We start from the raw sequence: 14,029 nt of genomic DNA on the forward strand, positions 1-14,029 counted from the left end.
TGGGTATACTAAGATAACGTAGGGAGGTGGGTTTACTAAGAGAACGTAGGGAGCTGGGTTTCTACTAAGATAACGTAGGTAGCTGGGTTTCTACTAAGATAACGTAGGGAGCTGGGTTTACTAAGATAATGTAGGGAGCTGGGTTTACTAAGATAATGTAGGGAGCTGGGTTTCTGCTAAGATAACATAGGGAGCTGGGTTTACTTAGATAACGTAGGGAGCTGGGTTTCTACTAAGATAACGTAGGGTGCTGGGTTTCTACCAAGATAACGTAGGGAGCTGGGTTACTACTAAGATAACATAGGGAGCTGGGATTACTAAGATAACGTAGGGAGCTGGGTTTACTTAGATAACGTAGGGAGCTGGGTTTCTGCTAGGATAACGTAGGGAGCTGGGTTTACTAAAATAACGTAGGGAGCTGGGTTTCTTCTAGGATAACGTAGGGAGCTGGGTTTACTAAGATAACTTAGGGAGCTGTGATTACTTAGATAACGTAGGGAGCTGGGTTTCTGCTAGGATAAAGTAAGGAGCTGGGTTTACTAAGATAACGTAGGGAGCTGGGATTACTAAGATGACGTAGGGAGCATGGTTTACGAAGATAACGTATGGAGCTGGGTTTAGTAAGATAACATAGGGAGCCGGGTTTACTAAGATAACGTAGGGAGCTGTGTTTCTGCTAAGATAACGTAGGGAGCTGGGTTTCTACTAAGATAACGTAGGGAGCTGGGTTTCTACTAAGATAACGTAGGGAGCTGGGTTTACTAAGATAACGTAGGGAGCTGGGTTTCTACTAAGATAACGTAGGGAGCTGGGTTTACTAAGATGACGTAGGGAGCTGGGTTTACGAAGATAACGTAGGGAGCTGGGTTTAGTAAGATAACGTAGGGAGCTGGGTTTACTAAGATAACGTAGGGAGCTGGGTTTCAACTATGATAACGTAGGGAGCTGGGTTTCTACTAAGATAACGTAGGGAGCTGGGTTTCTACTAAGATAACGTAGGGAGCTGGGTGTACTAAGATAACGTAGGGGGCTGGGTTTTTTTAAGATAACGTAGGGAGCTGGGTTTATTAAGAATACATAGGGAGTTTGGTTTCTACTAAGATAACGTAGGGAGCTTGGTTTCTACTAAGATAACGTAGGGAAATCGGTTTACTAAGATAACGTAGGGAGCTGGGTTTCTACTAATATAACGTAGGAAGCTGGGATCTGCTAAGATAACTTAGGGAGCTGGGTTTACTAAGATAACGTAGGGAGCTGGGTTTACTAAGATAACTTAGGGAGCTGGGTTAACTAGGATAACGTAGGGAGCCGGGTTTACTAAGATAACGTAGGGAGCTGGGTTTACCAAGATAACGTAGGGAGCTGGGTTTACTTAGATAATGTAGGGAGCTGGGTTTACTAAGATAACATAGGGAGCTGGGCTTCTGCTAGGATAACGTAGGGAGCTGGGTTTCTACTAAAATAACGTAGGGAGCTGTGTTTCTACTAAGATAACATATGGAGCTGTGTTTCTGCTAAGATAACGTAGGGAGCTGAGTTTCTACTAAGATAATATAAGGAGCTGGGTTTCTACTAAGATAACGTAGGGAGCTGGGTTTCTTAGATAATGTAGGGAGCTGGGTTTCTGCTAAGATAACGTAGGGAGCTGGGTTTCTACTAAGATAACGTAGGGAGCTGGGTTTCTACTAAGATAACGTAGGGAGCTTAGTTTACTAAGATAACGTAGGGAGCTGGGTTTACTAAGATAACGTAGGGAGCTGGGTTTCTACTAAGATAATGTAGGGAGCTGGGTTTCTACTAAAATAACGTAGGGAGCTGGGTTTCTACTAAGATAACGTAGGGAGCTTAGTTTACTAAGATAACGTAGGGAGCTGGGTTTACTAAGATAACGTAGGTAGCTGGGTTTCTACTAAGATAATGTAGGGAGCTGGGTTTCTGCTAAGATAACATAGGGAGCTGGGTTTCTACTAAGATAACATAGGTAGCTGGGTTTCTACTAAGATAACGTAGGGAGCTGGGTTTACTAAGATAATGTAGGGAGCTGGGTTTACTAAGATAATGTAGGGAGCTGGGTTTCTGCTAAGATAACATAGGGAGCTGGGTTTACTTAGATAACGTAGGGAGCTGGGTTTCTACTAAGATAACGTAGGGTGCTGGGTTTCTACCAAGATAACGTAGGGAGCTGGGTTACTACTAAGATAACGTAGGGAGCTTAGTTTACTAAGATAACGTAGGGAGCTGGGTTTACTAAGATAACGTAGGGAGCTGGGTTTCTAGTAAGATAATGTAGGGAGCTGGGTTTCTACTAAAATAACGTAGGGAGCTGGGTTTCTACTAAGATAACGTAGGGAGCTTAGTTTACTAAGATAACGTAGGGAGCTGGGTTTACTAAGATAACGTAGGTAGCTGGGTTTCTACTAAGATAATGTAGGGAGCTGGGTTTCTGCTAAGATAACATAGGGAGCTGGGTTTCTACTAAGATAACATAGGTAGCTGGGTTTCTACTAAGATAACGTAGGGAGCTGGGTTTACTAAGATAACGTAGGGAGCTGGGTTTCTACTAAGATAACGTAGGGTGCTGGGTTTCTACCAAGATAACGTAGGGAGCTGGGTTACTACTAAGATAACATAGGGAGCTGGGATTACTAAGATAACGTAGGGAGCTGGGTTTACTTAGATAACGTAGGGAGCTGGGTTTCTGCTAGGATAACGTAGGGAGCTGGGTTTACTAAAATAACGTAGGGAGCTGGGTTTCTTCTAGGATAACGTAGGGAGCTGGGTTTACTAAGATAACTTAGGGAGCTGTGATTACTTAGATAACGTAGGGAGCTGGGTTTCTGCTAGGATAAAGTAGGGAGCTGGGTTTACTAAGATAACGTAGGGAGCTGGGATTACTAAGATGACGTAGGGAGCATGGTTTACGAAGATAACGTATGGAGCTGGGTTTAGTAAGATAACATAGGGAGCCGGGTTTACTAAGATAACGTAGGGAGCTGTGTTTCTGCTAAGATAACGTAGGGAGCTGGGTTTCTACTAAGATAACGTAGGGAGCTGGGTTTCTACTAAGATAACGTAGGGAGCTGGGGTTACTAAGATAACGTAGGGAGCTGGGTTTCTACTAAGATAACGTAGGGAGCTGGGTTTACTAAGATGACGTAGGGAGCTGGGTTTACGAAGATAACGTAGGGAGCTGGGTTTAGTAAGATAACGTAAGGAGCTGGGTTTACTAAGATAACGTAGGGAGCTGGGTTTCAACTATGATAACGTAGGGAGCTGGGTTTCTACTAAGATAACGTAGGGAGCTGGGTTTCTACTAAGATAACGTAGGGAGCTGGGTGTACTAAGATAACGTAGGGAGCTGGGTTTTTTTAAGATAACGTAGGGAGCTGGGTTTATTAAGAATACATAGGGAGTTTGGTTTCTACTAAGATAACGTAGGGAGCTGGGTTTCTACTAAGATAACGTAGGGAAATCGGTTTACTAAGATAACGTAGGGAGCTGAGTTTCTACTAAGATAACTTAGGGAGCTGGGTTTACTAAGATAACGTACGGAGCTGGGTTTACTAAGATAACTTAGGGAGCTGAGTTTCTACTAAGATAACTTAGGGAGCTGGGTTAACTAAGATAACGTAGGGAGCCGGGTTTACTAAGATAACGTAGGGAGCTGGGTTTACCAAGATAACGTAGGGAGCTGGGTTTACTTTGATAATGTATGGAGCTGGGTTTACTAAGATAACATAGGGAGCTGGGCTTCTGCTAGGATAACGTAGGGAGCTGGGTTTCTACTAAAATAACGTAGGGAGCTGTGTTTCTACTAAGATAACATATGGAGCTGTGTTTCTGCTAAGATAACGTAGGGAGCTGAGTTTCTACTAAGATAATATAAGGAGCTGGGTTTCTACTAAGATAACGTAGGGAGCTGGGTTTCTTAGATAATGTAGGGAGCTGGGTTTCTGCTAAGATAACGTAGGGAGCTGGGTTTCTACTAAGATAACGTAGGGAGCTGGGTTTCTACTAAGATAACGTAGGGAGCTTAGTTTACTAAGATAACATAGGGAGCTGGGTTTACTAAGATAACGTAGGGAGCTGGGTTTCTACTAAGATAATGTAGGGAGCTGGGTTTCTACTAAAATAACGTAGGGAGCTGGGTTTCTACTAAGATAACGTAGGGAGCTTAGTTTACTAAGATAACGTAGGGAGCTGGGTTTACTAAGATAACGTAGGTAGCTGGGTTTCTACTAAGATAATGTAGGGAGCTGGGTTTCTGCTAAGATAACATAGGGAGCTGGGTTTCTACTAAGATAACATAGGGAGCTGGATTTCTGCTCGATAACATAGGGAGCTGGGTTTCTGCTCGACAACATAGGGAGCTGGATTTCTGCTCGATAACATCGGGAGCTGGGTTTCTGCTCGACAACGTAGGGAGCTGGGTTTCTACTAAGATAACGTAGGGAGCTGGGTTTCTACTAAGATAACGTAGGGAGCTTAGTTTACTAAGATAACGTAGGGAGCTGGGTTTCTACTAAGATAATGTAGGGAGCTGGGTTTCTACTAAAATAACGTAGGGAGCTGGGTTTCTACTAAGATAACATATGGAGCTGTGTTTCTGCTAAGATAACGTAGGGAGCTGAGTTTCTACTAAGATAATGTAGGGAGCTGGGTTTCTACTAAGATAACGTAGGGAGCTGGGTTTACTAAGATAACGTAGGGAGCTGGGTTTACTAAGATAACGTAGGGAGCTGGGTTTACCAAGATAATGTAGGGAGCTGGGTTTACTAAGATAACTTAGAGAGCTGGGTTTACTAAGATAACTTAGGGAGCTGGGTTTCTACTAAGATAACTTAGGGAGCTGGGTTTCTACTCAGATAACGTAGGGATCTGGGTTTCTTAGATAATGTAGGAAGCTGGGTTTCTGCTAAGATAACGTAGGGAGCTTTGTTTCTACTAAGATAACGTAGGGAGCTGGGTTTCTACTAAGATAACGTAGGGAGCTGGGTTTACTAAGATAACGTAGGGAGCTGGGTTTCTACTAAGATAACGTTGGGAGCTGGGTTTACTAAGATAATATAGGGAGCTGGGTTTCTGCTAAGATAACGTAGGGAGCTGGGTTTCTACTAAGATAACATAGGGAGCTGGGTTTTCTACCAAGATAACGTAGGGAGCTGGGTTTCTACTAAAATAACGTAGGGAGCTTAGTTTACTAAGATAACGTAGGGAGCTGGGTTTACTAAGATAACGTAGTGAGCTGGGTTTCTACTAAGATAATGTAGGGAGCTGGGTTTCTACTAAAATAACGTAGGGAGCTGGGTTTCTACTAAGATAACGTAGGGAGCTTAGTTTACTAAGATAACGTAGGGAGCTGGGTTTACTAAGATAACGTAGGTAGCTGGGTTTCTACTAAGATAACGTAGGGAGCTTAGTTTACTAAGATAACGTAGGGAGCTGGGTTTACTAAGATAACGTAGGGAGCTGGGTTTACCAAGATAATGTAGGGAGCTGGGTTTACTAAGATAACTTAGGGAGCTGGGTTTACTAAGATAACATAGGGAGCTGGGTTTCTACTATAATAACGTAGGGAGCTGGGTTTACTAAGATAACTTAGGGAGCTGGGTTTCTACTAAGATAACTTAGGGAGCTGGGTTTCTACTAAGATAACTTAGGGAGCTGGGTTTCTACTCAGATAACGTAGGGATCTGGGTTTCTTAGATAATGTAGGAAGCTGGGTTTCTGCTAAGATAACGTAGGGAGCTTTGTTTCTACTAAGATAACTTAGGGAGCTGGGTTTCTACTAAGATAACGTAGGGAGCTGGGTTTACTAAGATAATATAGGGATCTGGGTTTCTGCTAAGATGACGTAGGGAGCTGGGTTTACGAAGATAACGTAGGGAGCTGGGTTTAGTAAGATAACGTAGGGAGCTGGGTTTACTAAGATAACGTAGGGAGCTGGGTTTCAACTATGATAACGTAGGGAGCTGGGTTTCTACTAAGATAACGTAGGGAGCTGGGTTTCTACTAAGATAACGTAGGGAGCTGGGTGTACTAAGATAACGTAGGGGGCTGGGTTTTTTTAAGATAACGTAGGGAGCTGGGTTTATTAAGAATACATAGGGAGTTTGGTTTCTACTAAGATAACGTAGGGAGCTTGGTTTCTACTAAGATAACGTAGGGAAATCGGTTTACTAAGATAACGTAGGGAGCTGGGTTTCTACTAATATAACGTAGGAAGCTGGGATCTGCTAAGATAACTTAGGGAGCTGGGTTTACTAAGATAACGTAGGGAGCTGGGTTTACTAAGATAACTTAGGGAGCTGGGTTAACTAGGATAACGTAGGGAGCCGGGTTTACTAAGATAACGTAGGGAGCTGGGTTTACCAAGATAACGTAGGGAGCTGGGTTTACTTAGATAATGTAGGGAGCTGGGTTTACTAAGATAACATAGGGAGCTGGGCTTCTGCTAGGATAACGTAGGGAGCTGGGTTTCTACTAAAATAACGTAGGGAGCTGTGTTTCTACTAAGATAACATATGGAGCTGTGTTTCTGCTAAGATAACGTAGGGAGCTGAGTTTCTACTAAGATAATATAAGGAGCTGGGTTTCTACTAAGATAACGTAGGGAGCTGGGTTTCTTAGATAATGTAGGGAGCTGGGTTTCTGCTAAGATAACGTAGGGAGCTGGGTTTCTACTAAGATAACGTAGGGAGCTGGGTTTCTACTAAGATAACGTAGGGAGCTTAGTTTACTAAGATAACGTAGGGAGCTGGGTTTACTAAGATAACGTAGGGAGCTGGGTTTCTACTAAGATAATGTAGGGAGCTGGGTTTCTACTAAAATAACGTAGGGAGCTGGGTTTCTACTAAGATAACGTAGGGAGCTTAGTTTACTAAGATAACGTAGGGAGCTGGGTTTACTAAGATAACGTAGGTAGCTGGGTTTCTACTAAGATAATGTAGGGAGCTGGGTTTCTGCTAAGATAACATAGGGAGCTGGGTTTCTACTAAGATAACATAGGTAGCTGGGTTTCTACTAAGATAACGTAGGGAGCTGGGTTTACTAAGATAATGTAGGGAGCTGGGTTTACTAAGATAATGTAGGGAGCTGGGTTTCTGCTAAGATAACATAGGGAGCTGGGTTTACTTAGATAACGTAGGGAGCTGGGTTTCTACTAAGATAACGTAGGGTGCTGGGTTTCTACCAAGATAACGTAGGGAGCTGGGTTACTACTAAGATAACGTAGGGAGCTTAGTTTACTAAGATAACGTAGGGAGCTGGGTTTACTAAGATAACGTAGGGAGCTGGGTTTCTAGTAAGATAATGTAGGGAGCTGGGTTTCTACTAAAATAACGTAGGGAGCTGGGTTTCTACTAAGATAACGTAGGGAGCTTAGTTTACTAAGATAACGTAGGGAGCTGGGTTTACTAAGATAACGTAGGTAGCTGGGTTTCTACTAAGATAATGTAGGGAGCTGGGTTTCTGCTAAGATAACATAGGGAGCTGGGTTTCTACTAAGATAACATAGGTAGCTGGGTTTCTACTAAGATAACGTAGGGAGCTGGGTTTACTAAGATAACGTAGGGAGCTGGGTTTCTACTAAGATAACGTAGGGTGCTGGGTTTCTACCAAGATAACGTAGGGAGCTGGGTTACTACTAAGATAACATAGGGAGCTGGGATTACTAAGATAACGTAGGGAGCTGGGTTTACTTAGATAACGTAGGGAGCTGGGTTTCTGCTAGGATAACGTAGGGAGCTGGGTTTACTAAAATAACGTAGGGAGCTGGGTTTCTTCTAGGATAACGTAGGGAGCTGGGTTTACTAAGATAACTTAGGGAGCTGTGATTACTTAGATAACGTAGGGAGCTGGGTTTCTGCTAGGATAAAGTAGGGAGCTGGGTTTACTAAGATAACGTAGGGAGCTGGGATTACTAAGATGACGTAGGGAGCATGGTTTACGAAGATAACGTATGGAGCTGGGTTTAGTAAGATAACATAGGGAGCCGGGTTTACTAAGATAACGTAGGGAGCTGTGTTTCTGCTAAGATAACGTAGGGAGCTGGGTTTCTACTAAGATAACGTAGGGAGCTGGGTTTCTACTAAGATAACGTAGGGAGCTGGGGTTACTAAGATAACGTAGGGAGCTGGGTTTCTACTAAGATAACGTAGGGAGCTGGGTTTACTAAGATGACGTAGGGAGCTGGGTTTACGAAGATAACGTAGGGAGCTGGGTTTAGTAAGATAACGTAAGGAGCTGGGTTTACTAAGATAACGTAGGGAGCTGGGTTTCAACTATGATAACGTAGGGAGCTGGGTTTCTACTAAGATAACGTAGGGAGCTGGGTTTCTACTAAGATAACGTAGGGAGCTGGGTGTACTAAGATAACGTAGGGAGCTGGGTTTTTTTAAGATAACGTAGGGAGCTGGGTTTATTAAGAATACATAGGGAGTTTGGTTTCTACTAAGATAACGTAGGGAGCTGGGTTTCTACTAAGATAACGTAGGGAAATCGGTTTACTAAGATAACGTAGGGAGCTGAGTTTCTACTAAGATAACTTAGGGAGCTGGGTTTACTAAGATAACGTACGGAGCTGGGTTTACTAAGATAACTTAGGGAGCTGAGTTTCTACTAAGATAACTTAGGGAGCTGGGTTAACTAAGATAACGTAGGGAGCCGGGTTTACTAAGATAACGTAGGGAGCTGGGTTTACCAAGATAACGTAGGGAGCTGGGTTTACTTTGATAATGTATGGAGCTGGGTTTACTAAGATAACATAGGGAGCTGGGCTTCTGCTAGGATAACGTAGGGAGCTGGGTTTCTACTAAAATAACGTAGGGAGCTGTGTTTCTACTAAGATAACATATGGAGCTGTGTTTCTGCTAAGATAACGTAGGGAGCTGAGTTTCTACTAAGATAATATAAGGAGCTGGGTTTCTACTAAGATAACGTAGGGAGCTGGGTTTCTTAGATAATGTAGGGAGCTGGGTTTCTGCTAAGATAACGTAGGGAGCTGGGTTTCTACTAAGATAACGTAGGGAGCTGGGTTTCTACTAAGATAACGTAGGGAGCTTAGTTTACTAAGATAACATAGGGAGCTGGGTTTACTAAGATAACGTAGGGAGCTGGGTTTCTACTAAGATAATGTAGGGAGCTGGGTTTCTACTAAAATAACGTAGGGAGCTGGGTTTCTACTAAGATAACGTAGGGAGCTTAGTTTACTAAGATAACGTAGGGAGCTGGGTTTACTAAGATAACGTAGGTAGCTGGGTTTCTACTAAGATAATGTAGGGAGCTGGGTTTCTGCTAAGATAACATAGGGAGCTGGGTTTCTACTAAGATAACATAGGGAGCTGGATTTCTGCTCGATAACATAGGGAGCTGGGTTTCTGCTCGACAACATAGGGAGCTGGATTTCTGCTCGATAACATCGGGAGCTGGGTTTCTGCTCGACAACGTAGGGAGCTGGGTTTCTACTAAGATAACGTAGGGAGCTGGGTTTCTACTAAGATAACGTAGGGAGCTTAGTTTACTAAGATAACGTAGGGAGCTGGGTTTCTACTAAGATAATGTAGGGAGCTGGGTTTCTACTAAAATAACGTAGGGAGCTGGGTTTCTACTAAGATAACATATGGAGCTGTGTTTCTGCTAAGATAACGTAGGGAGCTGAGTTTCTACTAAGATAATGTAGGGAGCTGGGTTTCTACTAAGATAACGTAGGGAGCTGGGTTTACTAAGATAACGTAGGGAGCTGGGTTTACTAAGATAACGTAGGGAGCTGGGTTTACCAAGATAATGTAGGGAGCTGGGTTTACTAAGATAACTTAGAGAGCTGGGTTTACTAAGATAACTTAGGGAGCTGGGTTTCTACTAAGATAACTTAGGGAGCTGGGTTTCTACTCAGATAACGTAGGGATCTGGGTTTCTTAGATAATGTAGGAAGCTGGGTTTCTGCTAAGATAACGTAGGGAGCTTTGTTTCTACTAAGATAACGTAGGGAGCTGGGTTTCTACTAAGATAACGTAGGGAGCTGGGTTTACTAAGATAACGTAGGGAGCTGGGTTTCTACTAAGATAACGTTGGGAGCTGGGTTTACTAAGATAATATAGGGAGCTGGGTTTCTGCTAAGATAACGTAGGGAGCTGGGTTTCTACTAAGATAACATAGGGAGCTGGGTTTTCTACCAAGATAACGTAGGGAGCTGGGTTTCTACTAAAATAACGTAGGGAGCTTAGTTTACTAAGATAACGTAGGGAGCTGGGTTTACTAAGATAACGTAGTGAGCTGGGTTTCTACTAAGATAATGTAGGGAGCTGGGTTTCTACTAAAATAACGTAGGGAGCTGGGTTTCTACTAAGATAACGTAGGGAGCTTAGTTTACTAAGATAACGTAGGGAGCTGGGTTTACTAAGATAACGTAGGTAGCTGGGTTTCTACTAAGATAACGTAGGGAGCTTAGTTTACTAAGATAACGTAGGGAGCTGGGTTTACTAAGATAACGTAGGGAGCTGGGTTTACCAAGATAATGTAGGGAGCTGGGTTTACTAAGATAACTTAGGGAGCTGGGTTTACTAAGATAACATAGGGAGCTGGGTTTCTACTATAATAACGTAGGGAGCTGGGTTTACTAAGATAACTTAGGGAGCTGGGTTTCTACTAAGATAACTTAGGGAGCTGGGTTTCTACTAAGATAACTTAGGGAGCTGGGTTTCTACTCAGATAACGTAGGGATCTGGGTTTCTTAGATAATGTAGGAAGCTGGGTTTCTGCTAAGATAACGTAGGGAGCTTTGTTTCTACTAAGATAACTTAGGGAGCTGGGTTTCTACTAAGATAACGTAGGGAGCTGGGTTTACTAAGATAATATAGGGATCTGGGTTTCTGCTAAGATAACGTAGGGAGCTGGGTTTCTACTAAGATAACATAGGGAGCTGGGTTTCTACCAAGATAACGTAGGGAGCTGGGTTTCTACTTAGATAACGTAGGGAGCTGGGTTTACTAAGATAACGTAGGGAGCTGGGTTTACTAAGATAACGTAGGGAGCTGGGTTTACCAAGATAATGTAGGGAGCTGGGTTTACTAAGATAACTTAGAGAGCTGGGTTTACTAAGATAACATAGGGAGCTGGGTTTCTACTATGATTACGTAGGGAGCTGGGTTTACTAAGATAACTTAGGGAGCTGGGTTTCTACTAAGATAACTTAGGGAGCTGGGTTTCTACTCAGATAACGTAGGGATCTGGGTTTCTTAGATAATGTAGGAAGCTGGGTTTCTGCTAAGATAACGTAGGGAGCTTTGTTTCTACTAAGATAACGTAGGGAGCTGGGTTTACTAAGATAACGTAGGGAGCTGGGTTTCTACTAAGATAACGTTGGGAGCTGGGTTTACTAAGATAATATAGGGAGCTGGGTTTCTGCTAAGATAACGTAGGGAGCTGGGTTTCTACTAAGATAACATAGGGAGCTGGGTTTCTACCAAGATAACGTAGGGAGCTGGGTTTCTACTTAGATAATGTAGGGAGCTGGGTTTCTACTAAAATAACGTAGGGAGCTGGGTTTACTAAGATAACGAAGGGAGCTGGGTTTACTAAGATAACTTAGGGAGCTGGGTTTATACTAAGTTAACTTAGGGAGCTGGGTTTCTACTCAGATAACGTAGGGATCTGGGTTTCTTAGATAATGTAGGAAGCTGGGTTTCTGCTAAGATAACGTAGGGAGCTTTGTTTCTACTAAGATAACGTAGGGAGCTGGGTTTCTACTAAGATAACGTAGGGAGCTGGGTTTACTAAGATAACGTAGGGAGCTGGGTTTCTACTAAGATAACGTTGGGAGCTGGGTTTACTAAGATAATATAGGGAGCTGGGTTTCTGCTAAGATAACGTAGGGAGCTGGGTTTCTACTAAGATAACATAGGGAGCTGGGTTTCTACCAAGATAACGTAGGGAGCTGGGTTTCTACTTAGATAACGTAGGGAGCTGGGTTTCTACTAAAATAACGTAGGGAGCTGTGTTTCTACTAAGATAACATATGGAGCTGTGTTTCTGCTAAGATAACGTAGGGAGCTGAGTTTCTACTAAGATAACGTAGGGAGCTGGATTTACTAAGATAACGTAGGGAGCTGTGATTACTTAGATCACAGGGAGCTGGGTTTCTGCTAGGATAACGTAGGGAGCTGGGTTTACTAAGATAATGTAGGGAGCTGGGATTACTAAAATGACGAAGGTAGCTGGGTTTACAAAGATAACGTAGGGAGCTGGGTTTACTAAGATAACGAAGGGAGCTGGGTCCCTGCTAAGATAACGTAGGGAGCTGGGTTTCTACTAAGATAACGTAGGGAGCTGGGTTTCTACTAATATAACGTAGGGAGCTTGGGTCTGCTAAGGTAACGTAAGGAGCTGGGTTTAGTAAGATAACGTAGGGAGCTGAGTTTACTAAGATAACGTAGGGAGCTGGGTTTACTAAGATAACGAAGGGAGCTGGGTTTGTACTAAGATAACGTAGGGAGCTGAGTTTACTAAGATAACGTAGGGAGCTGGGTTTACTAAGATAACGTAGGGAGCTGGGTCCCTGCTAAGATAACGTAGGGAGCTGGGTTTCTACTAAGATAACGTAGGGAGCTGGGTTTCTGCTAAGATAACGTAGGGAGCTGGGTTTCTACTAAGATAACATAGGGAGCTGGGTTTCTACTAAGATAACGTAGGGAGCTTAGTTTACTAAGATAACGTAGGGAGCTGGGTTTAATAAGATAACGTAGGGTGCTGGGTTTCTACTAAGATAATGTAGGGAGCTGTTTTTCTACTAAGATAACGTAGGGAGCTGGGTTTCTTAGATAATGTAGGCAGCTGGGTTTCTGCTAAGATAACATAGGGAGCTGGGTTTCTACTAAGATAACATCGGGAGCTGGATTTCTGCTCGATAACATAGGGAGCTGGGTTTCTGCTCGACAACTTAGGGAGCTGGATTTCTGCTAGATAACATAGGAAGCTGGGTTTCTGCTAGATAACTTAGGGAAATGTGTTTCTACTAAGATAACATAGGGAGCTGGGTTTCTGCTAGATAACTTAGGGAATTGTTTTAACCAAGGGTCATTTAGCTATTTGATTAGAAAGTATTGTACCTTTGTAGGTTTAAAAATTAATTTGATGAAACACTGAATTTGGCCTTACTGCTTATTCCCCACGAAAACCATCGAATCTCAGATTCATGGGAAAACATGAATACAGGAAGTATCTTTGAAGTGTCTGAGAGATACAATAACTTTACATACCTCTTACTACAACACTGCTCCCTCTACCTCCTCTCCTTCCTCTCTCTGCCTCCTCTCCTTCCTCCCTCTGCCTCCTCTCCTTCCTCCCTCTGCCTCCTCTCCTTCCTTTCTCTGCCTCCTCTCTCTGCCTCTCTCTGCCTCCTCTCTCTGCCTCCTCTCCTTCCTCTCTCTGCCTCCTCTCCTTCCTCTCTCTGCCTCCTCTCATTCCTCCCTCTGCCTCCTCTCCTTCATCTCTCTGCCTCCTCTCCTTCATCTATCTGCCTCCTCTCCTTCCTCTCTGCCCCCTCTCCTTCCTCTCTCTGCCTCCTCTCCTTCGTCTCTGCCTCCTCTCCTTCCTCTCTCTGCCTCCTCTCCTTTGTCTCTCTGCCTTCTCTCTTTCCTCTCTCTGCCTCCTCTCTTTCATCTCTCTGCCTCCTCTCCTTCATCTCTCTGCCTCCTCTCCTTCCTCTCTCTGCCTCCTCTCCTTCCGCTCTCTGCCTCTTCTCCTTCCTCTCTCTGCCTCCTCTCCTTCCTCTCTCTGCCTCCTCTCCTTCCTCCCTCTGCCTCCTCTCCTTCCTCTCTCTGCCTCCTCTCCTTTGTCTCTCTGCCTCCTCTCCTTCCTCCCTCTGCCTCCTCTCCTTCCTCTCTCTGCCTCCTCTCCTTTGTCTCTCTGCCGCCTCTCCTTCCTCCCTCTGCCTTCTCTCCTTCCTCTCTCTGCCTCCTCTCTTTCATCTCTCTGCCTCCTCTCCTTCCTCTCTCTGCCTCCTCTCCTTCCTCTCTCTGCCTCCTCTCCTTCC

The sequence above is a fragment of the Oncorhynchus mykiss genome, chromosome 15 (genome assembly GCF_057628025.1).
Source record: "Oncorhynchus mykiss isolate SJ-2025 chromosome 15, ASM5762802v1, whole genome shotgun sequence".
Lineage (NCBI taxonomy): Eukaryota > Metazoa > Chordata > Actinopteri > Salmoniformes > Salmonidae > Oncorhynchus > Oncorhynchus mykiss.